Consider the following 18,613-nt stretch of genomic DNA (forward strand, 5'->3'; position numbering starts at 1 on the left):
TTAAAAGTAAGAAAGAGATAAGAGAAGTAATGGCCACTAAAGCAATGGAAAGATTGATGAATCCACAGGAACCCGAGATCGCAGCGACCAACAGAGCAGAGCAATGCCCCATATGGGAGGCATATGGGAAAGTATAGCCCCTCTGGTCAAATGTTTGCGCTAATGATGAGTCAGGTCCAGGAAAGATAGGACAGACTTGGTGGGAGAACCTAAGCGAGGTCCACAAGGATGTAGGCAAAGTCAGAAAACCGATGGCAATAGTGTCCTAAGTTGGCACAGTTGCGAGGCACAGAGGAGGTAATGAAGAGTCTCCATAGGCAGTTAATTGAAAAGGAAGACAAGAACGAGGGAAACAGTAATGAAAGCAAGACGATAATTGAACAGTTAGCAGCTAAGGATAAGGAAATGGCCGATGTAAAACACGCACATCAATCTTGACTAGTTCACCTTAGTAGCTTCCAGACCCAGTATGATAAAGCCTACCAAGATACACAGTGCAAGTCCTGGTAAGAAAAGAAACAGAACAATAGGTTGCCCAGCTAACTAGCAAATGCGCAGATTTAAAAGCAGCTTTGAGAGCGCTCCACAACTCCACTAAGGAACAGAGGCAGAGTACCGTTGACCATGCTAAATGCCGACAGAAGATAGCAAAGTTTCAGTTGCTACTCTCAGTACAGAATGGCGTCAGGTACACTTTCGGGCAGGATTTAGATGAGGAAGATGCTCCCGATTGACAAGAGTTAAACGAAAGCACCCAAAAATACGTACAGGACACGGGAAATCAAAATCAAACCCCCCACTCCCCAAAAAGAAAAGCACCTGCAGCACCGATTGCACAGGCGGCACACACCCCCACTCACAGTTCGACCCCCTTGAATCCGGTTACCACAGAACGCAGGTCTTTGGATCAGGAGGAGTCTGATGTCATTTACACCACCCTACTATCCACAACCCAATGAAGAGAAGCTTGCACAAAAATTATTCCATTCCAGCCCACCGTAGACCCGCACAGCTTCTTTGAGGAGGTGCGCCAACAAAAAGTTATGTATGGCCTAGATGAGAGGGAGGAAGTAAAGCTTATAGTTATGAGCCTTTGCCAGTCCATAAGGTCAGCTTTGCCAAACACCAAAATGTAGCAGGAGGAACTCTACAGGAAATAAAAACAGCTATATTAGATGCCATCGGGTATAACAAAGGTGATCCAATCGAGGATTTAAATAAATGCAGGCAAAAGAAGGGAAAACACCCGACCACGTTTGCTGGTTGTCTATGGATTTATTTCATGGCAGTCTACGGAAAATTGAACTACGCACACCTAAATGAGGAGGGCACCTTAGTCTCGCATGCCACAGACGCAGGTCAAAAGGCTTGTGTAAACTAGGACCCTGCAGACCACACACACAATGAGGTTTGGGTATTGAAATGACTTTCTAGAGCATGGGAACAAACCCTACACCAACAGACAGATCAGGACGATATAGAAGCAAATGTGCACCCAGTTAGGACTAGCCAGGACCCAGCATGGATAAACGAGGGTAGATACGAGGAACAGCACCACAGAGCACAGGCACCACGAGATTGTTATAATTGTGGCCACGTAGGACATTACGCCTGCGATTGCCGACAAAATGCCCGAACCAGCACCGATACCAACAACCAAACCCCCACCTAGGAACAATGTTAGGCCCATGCATAATGTTAGCGCCCGTTCAGACGACTTAGTGTTTAATTCCCTAGATTGACGGTATTCGGACTCTCCAACTTGGGTCTATGACATACGCTGCGACAAATCAGGCCGACCAGTAGTCACAGGCACAGTCCGGGGACATACAGTCAATTTTCTTTGGGACATAGGAGGATCCCGCACCACTTTGAACTCCTCCACCATGTTTCAACAGGACAAATGGCCACGGACACCATCACCCTGAGTGGATTCACCAACCACATACAACAAGGATATATCACAGCTCCCGTACCCATCCAGATAGGGAACATTGGCACCAAACACCCCGTAGTTTTAGTTGACTTACCCCAAACCGCAAAGCATATTTTAGGCATTGATTTTATGAGCTCCCATAACCTTTCTTTTGACCCAGTAAACAAATGTGTCTGGCAAATTGCTAAAACAGCTCGGGCTCCCGCTACGCTCACAGTAGGGAATTATGAAAACAGGATTTGCTCAGTAGGGGACTGTTGGTTTAATCTGCAAACAATTAGTGCAGACCAGACGATTAGAGAAGTCTTCATAAAACATAAAGCTTAGTTTGCACAACACAAGCATGATTGTGGGAAGATCCAGGTACAGTAAAGATTTCAGGTCCCGATCCAAAGCCGCAAAGGCAATACAGTTTCCCACAGCAAGCCGAGGGTGAGATTTCGAAGGTTAGTAACAGTTTGTTAGACCAAGGAGTTATTCGACCTGTAGCTTCCACAAATAATGACCCAAGTTGGCCCTTAAAGAAGCCCAATGGTTCATGGGGACGAACGATCGACTACCGAGAACTTAATAAGGTAACCCCTTTAGCAGCCCCCACCGTTGCCACGAGTTCCGCGACCATGCTCAAACAGGGAGTACAGGCAAAGTATTTCACAGTACTTGACATCAGTAATGGCTTTTGTTCCATCCCGTTAGACAGGGCCTGCCAGTATAAATTTGCATTTAAGTTCCAAGGGCAGCAGTACACGTGGTCATGCCTCCCACAAGGATTCCATAACTCCCCTTCATTTTCCACCGACAATTGGCCAACGGACTTTCTAAATTTTCCCGACCCGAATGCCTCGTACAATATGAAGACGATCTGCTCCAGCAAACAAACACAAAAGAGAAACATGTACAGCTCTTATCTGAATTACTAGGCCTACTGCAAACAACCGGATGTTAGGCAAACCCCAAAAAGGCCCAGATTTTACAGGAAAAGGTTCTTTATTCAGGCACCATCATCACCCTTGGTAAGAGAGAAATTGAGCAAAAACGGATCGGGTCCATCGTTAAATTGCCCCTGCCCCAAAATGTGACTGCACTCCGGTCATTTCTAGGGTTGGTAGGATATTGCAGAAATTATATAGATGGTTTTGCCACCAAAGCAGCCCCTATCACTTAGGGCCTGTAGCCCAGTGTTCTTCAAAGTGTTTTTCCAGGGACCCATTTTTACCAACCGGCCAACCTTCGCGATCCAACCTGGCCGACCTTCGCGACCCACACCAGCTGACCTTCACGACCAACGCCGGCCGACCTGTGCGACCCACCGTTTTCTCTTACCTTGTTTGCTGCTGACAAAAATGGAGGAAATGGTTTTGCGTCCCTTTGGCCCTTGTACACACTCCTCCAATGGAACCTGTTGGATAAAGGTCAAGCCTTCTCGTGTCGGAAAGTATGGAGTCTCCATCTGTCCAAAGTTCTGAATATTTTTCCTGTAAAGTTTTATCAAATAACCCCCCCCGAAATTGTAAAAAAAATAAAATGAATAAAACAAATGAAAAAAATTAATAAAACCCCCCGAATTTGTAAAAAAATAAACTGAATAAATAAATGAATAAAAACCACTACAGAACTTGTAAAACAAAGCTGCAACCATTTAAAAACATAGCGGTCGCACTGCGCATGCTTGCCTGATTTGCGCATGCGCACCGATCATCGCGCGCGCGTGCATGCGCAATCCGGCCAAATTTTTTTGACATATTGGCGGAATGCACATGCGCGCCGACCATCGTGCGCACATGCGCAATGCTGCCCATTTTTTTTTTACATGTTCCTGGCCGCTTGCAGCCGGCGCGATGAAAAGCCGGCTGCTGCGCGGGGATTTGCACCATCGGGAGTGCTGCGGACAACGGCTCTGCGACCCTCCCGACACCCGCCCGCGACCCACCCACAGGTCGCGCCCCCAACTTTGAAGAACACTGCCGTAGCCTGTGCCTCAAGAGTATTAGGCCCCATAGAGCAAGGATTCTCAGCCTGCGAACGGCACTTGCTTGCAGTCTTTTGGGCAGTACAGTACTTTGCGTACATCACAGGCCTGAACCCAGTCACGATCTTGACCGAGCACACCCCCACGCAATTCTTACTAGATCGTAGATTAAAGGACGGTTCAGTCAGCCAAATCAGAGCAGCTCGCTGACACTACTATTACAAGGCAGGGGCATTACGGTAAAATGCACCAAAACCCAAACATTTCTGGCCGATAATCTCCAATATGCAGGGACCTCACATGAGTGTCAGATCATAGCAGCCCAATACCACACAGGACCCTTTATCCCAAAGTCACTACACCCACGAGCAGTCAGTAAGACACAGGATTCCCAAACCACAGGGGATACTGTAAAAATTAATGTAGACAGTTCTTCCACAATCAAAAATGGAGTTAAAATTACTGGTTGTGGAACTAACATGGATGACGCGCAGGGACGCCCACTAGAAGAGATCTCTTTAAAATTACCCAGCCACCTAGGTTCACAAACAGCAGAACTCACAGCCATAGCCTATGTAATTCAGCATCCCGACTCTTTTCCAAGTCCCGCAGACATACACTCGGACAGCCTGTATATGTGCAACAGCTTAACAGAATTCCTGTCCCTGTGGGAATCTCGAGGTTTTGTTTCAGTCGATGGAAAACCCCTACCCTCTGCCCCGTTGTTGAAGCACATTCTCAAGACAGCCTCAGATCGCACATACGGTATCATTAAAGTAAGAAACCATCATCGCTCCTCCCCACCCGTAAATGTAAAGGCAGAGGCCTTAACCAAAGCAGGATCACGCCATGGTCACTTCTGGTAGCCACCCGAAAGCGAACCGATACACTCAGTCCAGGTTTCCTAGACCAATATTGAGGATCCATCTCAAGCCCAAAAAGCAGACAACACCCTCAAACAGGTTTTAGACGGCATCTTCCCAGCCCCTATGATAAATGGAAGGACGCACTGACTGTACAGGACGGCATAGTTTTAAAAAACGGAATTTATGTGGTCCCCACCCAGGACAGAAACCAACTCATTTACCAATGTCATGACGGAAACTGACATCAGGGGATAGACAATACCATTGCCCATTTAAGACCTTTGTGTGGTGGCCCGATTTAAAAAGCGATGTAACCCTTTATGTCGAGAATTGCCTAATCTGTGCTGAGAACAATCCCGAACGTTACTCAAAGAAAAGACAATTATGTCACACCCGACCTGTGAATGGCCCTTGGGCAAATCTGCAAATCGATTACATTGACCCCTTTCCCCCTTGCAGAAACGGTTTCAAGTACATGCTGGTTGTAATCGACACCTTTACTAAATGGGTAGAAGCATTTCCCTCAAGGACAAACACAGCAAAGGCCACCGCTAAGATTTTGACCCAACAGATATTTACACGCTGGGGTCTCCCCGCAGCATTGAGTCAGACCAAGGTTCCCACTTCGTCGGCAGACTCATGCAAAATGTTTTAACAATTTTTGGGATGAGGCAGAAATTCCATATAGCATATCACCCCCAATCCAGCGGCATTGTCGAGAGAATGAATCGAACTTTAAAAGCGACCATTAGGAAGATGGTGCAACAGAACAATACCACGTGGGACATAGTCCTTTCATTGCTCTCATGCTTATTTGGAACACCGTTTCCAGTTCCACAGGTTTCACTCCCCAAACTCTTATGACCGGACGACCCATGATGGATATTGAATATTTATTAGGCCTCGATCTGGCAAGCCCTACAGTAACCGCCCTCACCCACGGAAAAGCTATCCAGTAGGTTACAGATAATATTAAAGCAGCACAACTTGCTGCAGCTGTCCGATTAGGTGCTACAAAGAAGCAGAGTAAGGCCTGCTTTGACAAAACCGTCCACCCCTTAGAGTACACAGCCGGTCAGCAAGTAATGGTTTCACTTTACAACCCCAATTCTTTCCTCTCCCCCAAAATTGCAGGACCCTACTCCATTTCAGACAAAGTGAGCCCCTCCGTGTACATGACAACGTACCCCAATGGTAAAACTGGTTGGTTCCACATCAACCAACTCAAAGTCTACAGATCTCAATGTTGCAACTCCCACCACATCTCTCTGGCAATAGGAGACGATTACGCCCCACCCATCGACAACCTAGTCCAAGCCCTACGCCAACCCTCCCCCAGCCATGCCGGCATTTGTCCCTTGTCTACGCCCACAGACCCGAACTTGTCTACGCCCACAGGTACAGACTTTCATCTTGCACTTGACTCCAACGACAGTGAGAGCCTCCCGGATTTGATTACTATCCCTGAACACTGGTGCAATCTCTCTGCCACCAGTCACTCCTGCTCCCGGAACCACGACTTAGATATCTTTGATCCCCTATATGCCCTCCCCCAGCCACCACCACATCCACCGCCTGACCACGGTAACTTGCCCTCCACTCACACTGCCCTACACCTCGCAACAAAGAAGCCCCTCTTTGGCACCGCGACAACTCTTGCAGACTGGTAACGCACGACGACCCACGCGGCCAAGGCACAGAAACGGCAGACATGAGTCTGGCAACCGGGAGATGGTGATGATTCAGATACTGAGTCTCGTTTCGGTAACGCTTGTACCACACTGTTTGGTCCAAAAACCTGAGGTGCCCAGATGATGATAAAGAAAAACACGGCTAAGTATTAAGGTGTCCAAAGTTCTGATGGAGCCTACCTGCCTTTTTCCTTCTTCTTCTTCTACTACATGGTTTTAATTAATGTCGCCCGACACACAATTACTCTTCTGATTCGAGGGTACGATGCCCTATGACAGTTTTACATAGAATTTACAGTGCAGAAGGAGGTCATTCGGCCCATCGAGTCTGCACCGGCTCTTGGAAAGAGCACCCTACCCAAGGTCAACACCTCCACCCTATCCCCATAACCCAGTAACCCCACCCAACACTAAGGGCAATTTTGGACACTAAGGGCAATTTATCATGGCCAATCCACCTAACCTGCACATCTTTGGACTGTGGGAGGAAACCGGAGCACCCGGAGGAAACCCACGCACACACGGGGAGGATGTACAGACTCCGCACAGACAGTGACCCAAGCCGGAATCGAACCTGGGACCCTGGAGCTGTGAAGCAATTGCGCTATCCCCAATGCTACCGTGCTGCCCAATATGCTACAGGCATATTTTCTTGCGACACAGATCACTGTTCTCCCAGTCTTTATCACAGGTTTCCACATGACTACAAACTCTTTCTGTCCACACAGGTCACTCAGGTAGGGAGTAACGGCACTCATTCCCGCCCTACCCGAGAATCCCAAATTCATCCGTCAGTTAAGCTCGGGTAATGGAGCAACGGCACTAACCCCCGCCCTACCTGGGGATTCCACCCTTTCTTCTCCCACAGCGGCCCACACGCACCTCATGTTCCCTTCACTTCATACGCTCTGGAATGGTTCTCTACACTCTGCATTGCCTTTGGAAGGCCTTAGTTTCACCTTCTCTACCCTCTCTTTGGTTGTGGTACAAAGAATGTATTTTGCCATGTTCCGTACATTCACCCCTTCTTTCCTTTACCTCCCGCGACCCCCTGGTCATTCCCCACATGCTATTTACACATATGACACAATTGGTTGCTGTTCACTGCTCCTATACATGCTGCTACATGCGAACCACCTCTGAGCCCTGGGACGAAACTCTATAAAACTGCCCTAAAATTTGGCTAGTTAAGATAAGCCTCAGCCACCACTGGTTGCAAGTAAAGAAAGACTGGTCGAATAAATTGTCCGCCCACTCTCCGCATCGACCACAAGCTGCGAGAGTCTCTGTACTTTAAAAATTTGCATTTCCTGTCTCTCCAAAATGGTATTTCAAAAAAAATGAGTGAGCCACACATGGTGACAATCATAACGGGTAATTGGAGTAAAGCAAGAAAGACTAATAAAACTAGATATTAACCAAAGATAATAACAGATACTATGCTTGCAGACCAAGAATTACACGGAAAACAGACAACACAGGACGAAGCAAGGACTGCTGACATGCGTTTGGATCAGCGCTGGACTTCTGCAACTGTGCGCGCGATGAACTTTTGTAACAAACCCCACACCAGCCCCGAACACTACCACCCAACAGACCACCACTAACCCAGATACTACACCACACATAAAGACAGACATCAAAACCCCCACCTGGTGTGAAAACATTGCCAAATGGAACTCTCTTTCATACATAGGAGAGGCCCTTCTATTAATGCAATAATCTGCAGTGTCATTCAGACACTCCAACGCCATAAATGGTGAGCAAAAGCCTACTGCTCCCCGATATGTACAGTCCGAGCCCCCTTCTTTGGAATTCAACAAAATGAACTTGTATAACAATCGCTGCTAAAAATAAACCGTCTACCTCTTTAACTTTATTAGGATTAAGTAGAAATGTGATGCTGCTGTTTTAAATTTTGTACTGTATATAAGTTCTTTGATATTTACCAGCAGTATGAGAGTAGCTTAGATAGCATTAGCTAGAGATCAACTATGCGGATAAATTAAATGTTATGGAGACCTAAATTATAGTAATCATTAGAAATGAATTAATTTATGAATGTATTAATGGAATATTAGGTAAATGTCCCAAACCATAAGATAGAGTAGAGTAGAAGCCTTGACCAAGGGTGACCAGTCCACCAAGGATGAACAGGGATCAATAGTGTGATCCACCATGCTTCACGTTCAGGAACAAAAGGACGGAATGTAGTCATCTAAGATGGGCACCTGCAAAGGACCATGGGAATTATGGCCAACCCAGGACTCAGACAGACACACAGCCTATTTGTATCAAAAACACAGGTAACCAGACCTGACCGAAACCCCCATTCGTTTACATTTGGACTCCAATCAAGCAACTGGTACAGCCACAGACTGATCGGCGCCACTCCCCTTACTCAGAGAGCACAAGTGCCAAGGTCAATGACCGCTAAGGACACACCCAGCTACCAAGGCACCTGCCCCATTATTGGCCGAAATCGAAGAGAGCGATCAGAGCCCTGTCGAACTATAGGGTCCAAGGTTAAGGACTGCCCCAAAGAGCGCGAAATCCCAGGGGGATAAAAGAGAGCACAGCCATGTGTTCTGTCTGTCTTGGATCCGGCCTGTGCCACCCAATTGCAGCAGGAACAGCCAGTTAAGTTCAAGACCAACGATCGCTACCTGACGAATGAGCCCAGCAGAGACGGAGCCACTTTCTTCGAACCAGCCAAGTGAAATCCAGAGAAAGGCCGTTGTCCATTTGCACAGAGCCGGTCGCCCTGAAGTTAAGTATAGGTTATTGTAGCTGATAGGTGTAGTTTAACTCGTGGTAGATATTGTGTTTGCATGTTGAGATAATTATTGTGTATGTAAATAAACCATCTTTTGAACTAACTAACTGGTTATGTGGTCATTTGATCGATATAAGGGAAGGCTTGTGGATCACCGAGATAAATAAATAGAGCAACATATCAAAGATTACTCAACCTACTGACTGGGTTAGCTCACTAGTCTGCGTGAAAAAACCTACAGGTGAGATAAGGATTTGTATGGATCTGAAGGATCTCAATCGAAACATAAAAAGAGCATTATCCAATACCAAAGAGGAAAGATATTACTGCAAAAATGGCCAATGCCAGAATTTTTACCAAACTTGATGCGTCTCAAGGTTTTTGGCAAATGCAACTAGAAAACTCCAGCAAACTTCTCTCTACTTTTAATACATCTTTTGGAAGGTACTGTTTTAACAGGATGCCACTTGGAGTTGGCACCGGGGGACACCAGAAGGGCCTGCCTCATCGCTAGGTGATCCTGCGAGACACAAGATATGAAACCAAATTGGTTCGCGGGTTGAGGTGGTGGGTGGTTTGGAGGAGGTAGGGTGCGGGGGTGGTGAGGGGGTATGCCATAGCGACACCGCAATTCAGCAGGGTAATTGGCCTCTCTCGGGCCCCAGGTCCAGTGCCTGCTGCTCCATGACGGTAAGGGGCCACATGTCTGGCGGTTCCCCCTTTGGTCTTCTCTCTTTCTCTGCGGTTATGCGTTGCCTTCGCCGGGGTGGTGGGGGAAGGGGAGACAGAAAGCGCACAGTGTAGGCAGTCGGACTTGTGCAGCAGAGGGGGTGGGCAGCTGGTGGCTTTTGTGAATAGGGCACCCGGCCATGGCGGGCAGTGTGGGTGCTGACATGTTGTGCAGGGTGGTAGCGTGCACACTGTCGGCCAATGGAGTTTGGTCGCCCTCCGGGTGTGGGACGTGGGTTTATGCCAGGAGCATTGTGTTGCCTACTCACCCTGGCTGCTCTGAGGAGGTTGTGCAGCTTCTTCCCGCACTGTTGTCCGGTCCTGGAGGCGGGGCTCACAACCTCTGTCACGCTATACTCAGGTGCCGTGTACAGCGGTTGATGGCAGCCTCTTTCCCAACCTGGGGAACAGGGTGACCTGCCCCACCTCCATGGCACCCAGCAGGTTCTCGAGCTCTGAGTCCTTCAACTGGAGTTCCGCTCTCCGTGCTGCCATCTTGTCGGCTGGGATGAGTGTGTATGGGGAGTGGGGTGCTAATATGCGGCTGCAGCTTGCCAGCCTCTGAAGTGGCAAACCTGATCCCGGCAAACCAGACACCATTTTCATTGGAATCAATTGAGTTCCATGTGACGCCAGTGCTAGCCCATTAACGGATCATGAATTGCTCTGGGACCGGCACCAATTTAGTTGTCATAGAAGTTGACCGATTCACTCCTGGCATCAACAAAGTTTTGGAAGCGGAAAATCCCGCCCCTGTTTCTCCCTCCTCAGATGCTGCCTGACCTGTGGAGTATTTCCAGCATTTTCTGTTTTTGTTACAGATTTGCACCATCTACAGTATTGTCTGTTTCTATATATCTGCCTGGTATATGTAATATCTATAATCACAAGAAAGATCTGTACTAATCTTTCACTACCTCAGAACATCCCAAAGACTACAGAAGGGAGATAGATCACTTGGTTGCATGGTGTACCGAAAACAACCTCTCTCTAAATGTCAGCAAAATCAAGGAACTGATCATCGACTTCAGGAAGAGTAGTATGACCCCCCCTACATCAATGGCTCTGAAGTGGACATGGTCGATAGCTATAAGTTCCTGGGGATCACCATCACCAACAGTCTGTCCTGGTCCACTCGCGTTGATGCAACAGTCAAGGAAGCCCAAAAATGTCTCTACTTCCTACAAAAGCTATGGGAATTCAGCATGGCTGCATCAACTCTCTCAAACTTCTACAGAAGTGTGCGGCACAGTAGCACAGTGACTAGCACTGTTGGTTCATAGCGCCAGTGTCCCAGATTTGATTCCCGCTTCGGTCACTGTCTGTGTGGAGTCTGCACGTTCTCCCCGTGTCTGTGTGGGTTTCCTCCCACAAGTCCCGAAAGACGTGTTGTTAGGTAATTTGGACATTCTGAATTCTCCCTCTGTGTACCCGAACAGGCGCCGGAATGGGGTGACTAGGGAATTCTCACAGTAACTTCATGGCAGTGTTAACGTAAGCCTACTTGTGACAATTAAGACTATTAAAAAAAAGATGTGCCAAAGAGAGAATCTTATCCGGCTGCAACACTACTTAGTATGGCAACTGTATGGCCCAAGGTCACAAGAAACTGCAGAGTCTGGTGAACGCAGCCCAACACAGGACACAAGCTTGCCATCTTCCCATTGATTCTGTATACACCTCCCACTGCCTCAGGGAGGCAGACAGCATTATCAGAGACCCCTCCCACCCAGGCATGGCCTTCTTCCAGACCCTTCCATCAGGCAGAAGACACAGAAGTCTGAAGACCCGCACATCCAGGCATAGGAACAGTTTTCTTCCCCACAGCTATAAGACTCCTCAACGACTCCCCCTCGGACTGATCTGTTCCCTGTAAGACACTATTCATGATGCCCCATGCCACTCTTGCTCATGTATTTGCTTTCTTTGGCCCTGGTTCCGCACTCAAACCGATCACTATTTGTTGATGTACTTTGTTGATTATTCTTTTTGTCTACGAGACACCAGACACACACACTGGACACAGATATACACACACACTGTGTGCGTGGGTTTCCTCCGGGTGCTCCGGTTTCCTCCCACAGTCCAAAGATGTGCGGATTAGGTGGATTGGCCATGCTAAATTGCCCGTAGTGTCCTAAAAAGTAAGGTTGAGGGGGGGTTGTTGGGTTACAGGTATAGGGTGGATACGTGGTTTGAGTAGGGTGATCATTGCCCGGCACAACATCGAGGGCCGAAGGGCCTGTTCTGCGCTGTACTGTTCTATGTTCTATGTTCTATTCCCTTGGCAGCAGAAAAATAATTTTCACTGTACTTCGGTACATGTGACAATAAATCAAATCAAATCAAAAATATATAGTCAAGGAAGTGTAATGGGAGTGTGAGATAAATGTCAATAGCCAGGCTTCATACTTTTATCTTAAACGTATGTTATAATATTTCCTACTTCCTATATGTAATAAGCAACTTTGACGCCAATGATAAGGTAGTGGCTCAAATCGTTAACTATTGCATCAACAAGCACACAGATTCCTGCCGTGGCGGGGATTCCTGCTGCAGCTTATCAGCTGTCCCTGTGAGACATCCTTTCCGATGCTAAAGGAACAGATCAGCAGATAAGGGGGGCTCCCCCTGTGAAGCGGACCCTGTCCCCGTTTCTTTCCAGGTGTTGTTCCCATACTCGTGTCGCTGCGGTTTAGGGAGACCATTCCGCCCCCTTGTCTACGGGTGGGACTCAAACCTGTTGCACATCTGGAGAGCAGGAAGTTATGCGAAGCTGTCATGAGTGTGGCGTGCGGCAGGCGACGTTGGAATGAGGATTTTGTCAGTGTGGGATCGGCCCTGAGTCATTATCGACCCAGTCAGTGTCACGACCGGAGGCTTCAGTGGAGATCCTGGTCCCCTGATGGTCATAGACAGGACGCCCTGGAGAGAGATCTCAAACTGCTGCCTGGCACACACAGACAGATCCTCACTGCCGATCCGATTATACCCCATCTGCTGACTGTCACCCCCTGACCTGGGAGTCAAGCCCAACACAAAATAAACCCTGAAACATTGTGATCAGTTCAGATCGAGGGAGAAAGGAAGGCTTATCGGTCACAGCACTGTCCATCCACGGGATATAACCTCAGCGCTGACAATCCACTGACTCTCCCTTTGGTACTTTCAAGACAAACGCAAGGAGATGATTCCCCACTCCCGAGGATTCCTGCAGATGAAAGAATGAATTTGAAACTGCTTGGACCCCACAGCAATAACTCCGAACAGGTAAGAGCGGGAGTCGAGGGCGAGAGGGGGACGGGAGCTGTACATTGGAGATTGATAAGGATGTGACGGGTCTTTCAGTTCTTCATGTGTCTATTGCAAATATGCCAGAGCCATAAATTTCCTTAATTCCTTAGATTTCGGCTTCGGGGAGTACTCATTCTTAGAAAGCAAATTGTTCTGCTATATTGATGCACATATTTCACACTGGACACAGCCAGACACAGACTGGACACATGCACACATACACACTCAATCATACAGCCCGATACACTGTACGGAGCCAGGCACCAGACACACACACATACACACTGGACACAGCCAGACACAAATAGACACACTCTGGACACAGCCAGACACACACAGACACACACACACACACACTGGACACAGCCAGACACACACAGACACACACACACACACAGCCACACACTGGACACAGCCAGACACAAATAGACACACTCTGGACACAGCCAGACACACACAGACACACACACACACAGACACACACTGGACACAGCCAGACACACACAGACACACACACAGACACACACTGGACACAGCCAGACACACACAGACACACATTGGACACAGCCACACACACACAGACACACACTGGACACAGCCACACACACACAGGCACACACTGGACACAGCCACACACACACAGACACACACTGGACACAGCCACACACACACAGACACACACTGGACACAGCCAGGCACACACAGACACGCACGACACAGCCAGGCACACACACACAGACACACACTGGACACAGCCAGGCACACACAGACACACACGACACAGCCAGGCACACACACACACACAAACTGGAGGAGCCAGGCACAAACACACACACACTGGACCCAGCCAGGCACACACACACACACACTGGACCCAGCCAGGCACACACACAGACACACACACACAGACACACACTGGACACAGCCAGACACACACAGACACATTGGACACAGCCACACACACACAAACACACACTGGACACAGCCACACACACAGACACACACTGGACACAGCCACACACACACAGACACACACTGGACACAGCCACACACACACAGACACACACTGGACACAGCCAGGCACACACAGACACACACGACACAGCCAGGCACACACACACACACAAACTGGAGGAGCCAGGCACAAACACACACACACTGGACCCAGCCAGGCACACACACACACACACTGGACCCAGCCAGGCACACACACGCACACACACACTGGACACAGCCACACACACACACAAACTGGACACAGCCAGGCACACACACACACACACACATACTGGACCCAGCCAGGCACACACACGCACACACACACTGGACACAGCCACACACACACACACACACAAACTGGACACAGCCAGGCACACACACACACACACACACACAAACTGGACACAGCCAGGCACACACACACACACACAAACTGGACACAGCCAGGCATACACACACACACACAAACTGGACACAGCCAGGCACACACACAGGACACAGCCAGTCACACACACACACACACACTGGACACAGCCAGTCACACACACACACACACAAACTGGACACAGCCAGGCACACACACACACACAAACTGGACACAGCCAGTCACACACACACACACACACTGGACACAGCCAGTCACACACACACACACTGGACACAGCCAGTCACACACACACACACAAACTGGACACAGCCAGGCACACACACAGGACACAGCCAGTCACACACACACACACACACTGGACACAGCCAGTCACACATACACACACAGAGGACACAGCCAGTCACACACACACACACACACACACAAACTGGACACAGCCAGGCACACACACACACACACAAACTGGAGGAGCCAGGCACACACACACACACACAAACTGGACACAGCCAGGCACACACACACACACACACAAACTGGAGGAGCCAGGCACACACACACACACACACAAACTAGACACAGCCAGTCACACACACAGACACACACACAAACTGGACACAGCCAGTCACATACACACACACAAACTGGACACAGCCAGGCACACACACACACACACAAACTAGACACAGCCAGTCACACACACACACAGGACACAGCCAGTCACACACACACACACACACACACACTGGACACAGCCAGTCACACACACACACACAAACTGGACACAGCCAGGCACACACACACAAGCTAGACACAGCCAGGCACACACACACACACAAACTAGACACAGTCAGGCACACAGACACTCACAAACTGGACACAGCCAGGCACACACACACACATACACACTGCAGGAGCCAGGCACACACACACACACACACTGGACCCAGCCTCATACACAGACACACACACACAAAGGTGTTGCTCTGATCATCTCCTAACTGTACATTTTTCATACTACGGTTCTGATTGTGTGTTCTTCTGGGCTCTGTACTTTCAGTATATTCTCCTGCTGGGTAATTCCGGGCTGTTGCTCTTCCTGCCGTTCATATTATTGACCAACCCTGCTGCCCAGAAATGTGGAGCCGTTTCTCTTTTAAAAGTAATTCGATCATAAAATCATTAAAACTTCACAAAGCAGTCGCTTTACCGCTGAGGGGAGTGGGGACATCGATTATAACTGAGAGTGATGGTGGTACGATCGGCATTTACTGATATTCTTCAGTGACACAATTCTGGCAGAGAATCTTTATAAACGTGTTCCCAGACCATTCCTCTCTGTTACATTGAAACACTGCATGCCTTTTTTTCGCAATAGCTTTTCTAAACTGATTCTCCCTTCATGTGATTCCTCTCCCGCCCTAGCAATTAAACAGTTCAGGAGATTTCCTCTGCTGGATAATTTTAGAGGATTCATTTGCACATTGTGATGGAGCGACGTTTATCCAGTGCCTTGCCACCTCTTGAAAGGTCCATTTACTCCTTCCCCGTTGTACCAATAGCAATGCTGCAGATATAATTTACAGTGGGGCTGAAATCTAGTGCCAGAGTTTGATTTGACCCTGGAACCAAATATGTAAGATTTCCTCCAGGAGATGATGTATAACTCACTGAAGGGTAAAGTTTATTTACTTGCTCTACTCAGCACATATTTGGCATCAACACCAATCAACAAGTTTAATTTATATAGCACCTTTAACATAAAGGCAGCATAGTGGCACAGTAGTTAGCACTGCTGCCTCACAGCGCCAGGGACCCGGGTTCAATTCCGGTCTTGGGTAACTGCGGAGTTTGTACTTTCTCTCACTGTCTGGGTGGGTTTCCTCCCACAATTCAAAGATGTGCAGATTGGGTGGATTAGCCTTGCTATATTATTATTTTGTCCCAAGATAGGTATGTCCCACATGGATCTGGATCCGAGCGGTGATCCAATGACCATTATATATTCCAGTGCTTCCAGCCAGCAGCAGCCCAATCTTGGGACAACATAGTCCAAAAGATGGGGCAGCATTGAGATTAAGATAAATCAAAGAGGTGATTTACCATTGCCAACAGTGGTATACCTATAGTCCAGCTGATATTAGACAGAAATGGACTTGCAGTACTGATACTGTGGACCTACATGGACTTTTATTGACATAAAGGATGATCTGGCTGAAGACATTAATGGTGCAAACATAAGCTGTTTTTTGGACAACTGTTGCTCAGCAATATAAATGAGAGCCTCGAGCTTTCAACCATCCAATTGAGGGAATGAAAGAGTTGCATTTATATAACACCCCAAGACATCCCAAAGTGCTTTGCAGCCAACGATGTACTTTTGAAGCATAGTTACCTTTCTATTGAGAGTCGGAGGCTGGTATTCATATCTTGTCATATAGTGGCGGATACAATGCAATTCATCATCCAAAAAGAGTCAGTTATTCTGCTTTACCCATGCTATTGTGCATCACAAAGGCTATACTTCATGTTGCTCTACGTCATTACATATCATTTTTCCAAAACAAACTGCATCAAACCCCAACGATAACATGCGAATTTCAGAATAAGGGAGAGTCATTCAAGTCATTTGGCTCAGTTTCTTAGTTTATCTGCTTTAGTTTCATTCTCTCAACTTGCAATGTCACAAGTGTCCCTTGATTCACTTACCACCCAATAACAGATAGCTCCTCCATTTAAATGAATTGCAAATTATTTGATTGTATGGAAAGGGTTTTTAATTTAACAAGTTTAAGTGAAACCTGCTATGATACCATTAATTAATTTTTTTTTTTTTTTTTTTAATTTAGATTACCCAATTATTTTTTTCCAATTAAGGGGCAATTTAGCATGGCCAATCCACCTACTCTGCACATTTTTGGGTTGTGGGGGCGAAACCCACGCAGACACGGGGAGAATGTGCATACTCCACACGGACAGTGACCCAGAGCCGGGATCGAACCTGGGACCTCAGCGCCGTGAGGCGGTTGTGCTAACCACGAGGCCACCGTGCTGCCCCTATGATACCATTAATGAATGAAAATGAAAAAATGAAATGAAAATCGCTTATTGTCACGAGTAGGCTTCAATGAAGTTACTGTGAAAAGCCCCATTATTGGAGAAACCCGCCCACTGTTTCTGTTGTGTCTTTTGAATCTTTCTTGAATTAGGTTCTAAAAAAATAAGTTTGCCACAATTTGCTTCTGCCAGCCCCATGTCTTATCACGCAGGGCTTTAGGCCTCAGCCAACTCCATACTGTGGCAAGGGAGGTTCTTGTTAATTTATTGTTTTTGTATTGGAGGGGAGGGGTTACTGTTTTTCTCTGTTATGATAAAATTTGTTGTTGAAAACTTGAATAAAAATTATTCCAAAAAAAAAAGGAAGGACAAAGCCGCAAGCGACAGTCTGATGGCAAGCTAAGGCCCAAAACCAAATTGTAAATAAATGCCTATAAACATGTGCCTCGGGGAATATTGGGGAATGTAAAATATGTATGCCGGTTAAAGGGGGTGGCCACAGCTGTTATTATGAAGATGCTTGCCTGTAAATATACATGTTAATTTTTGCGTGTTTTTTTTCTAATAATTTGTAATTTGTTGGATATAAAATATGGAAACTCAATAAAAAACATTTCCAAAAAATAATGATATAGTGATTGATCATAGGTATTCACCATCCCCATGAAATGAAACATCTCGCTTTTCACTCTGTGTCTCCAAATCCAGTCTCTTTGCCGATCCCCAGCTCTCTTTGCCCCATCATTAATGGCTGTGAGTCTGGATCCTTTCGTTAAATAGGTCTGTTGCTTCACCTTTAAGATTTCCCTTAAATGCCATCTCTTTGACCAGTGCGTGGTTTTGATCACTTATCTGTGATTTGTCAAAAGTGCTGTATAAATGTAAGCTGTTGTTTGTTTGTGTCTTTTGGA

At 47.4% G+C, this 18,613-nt stretch overlaps 1 protein-coding gene across 1 annotated transcript in view; it reads left to right on the plus strand.

Moving 5' to 3' along the window:
* Positions 1-12,626: 12,626 nt before the first annotated feature.
* LOC119969209 (adhesion G-protein coupled receptor G2-like) overlaps positions 12,627-18,613 on the plus strand; it is a 280,716-nt gene continuing 274,729 nt past the window's right edge. Inside the window, exon 1 of the mRNA XM_038802509.1 lies at positions 12,627-13,237. The gene's annotated coding sequence lies outside the window, so the exon portion shown is untranslated. The remainder of the gene's footprint in view (positions 13,238-18,613) is intronic.

The sequence above is a fragment of the Scyliorhinus canicula genome, chromosome 7 (genome assembly GCF_902713615.1).
Source record: "Scyliorhinus canicula chromosome 7, sScyCan1.1, whole genome shotgun sequence".
In the NCBI taxonomy this organism is placed as follows: Eukaryota; Metazoa; Chordata; class Chondrichthyes; order Carcharhiniformes; family Scyliorhinidae; genus Scyliorhinus; species Scyliorhinus canicula.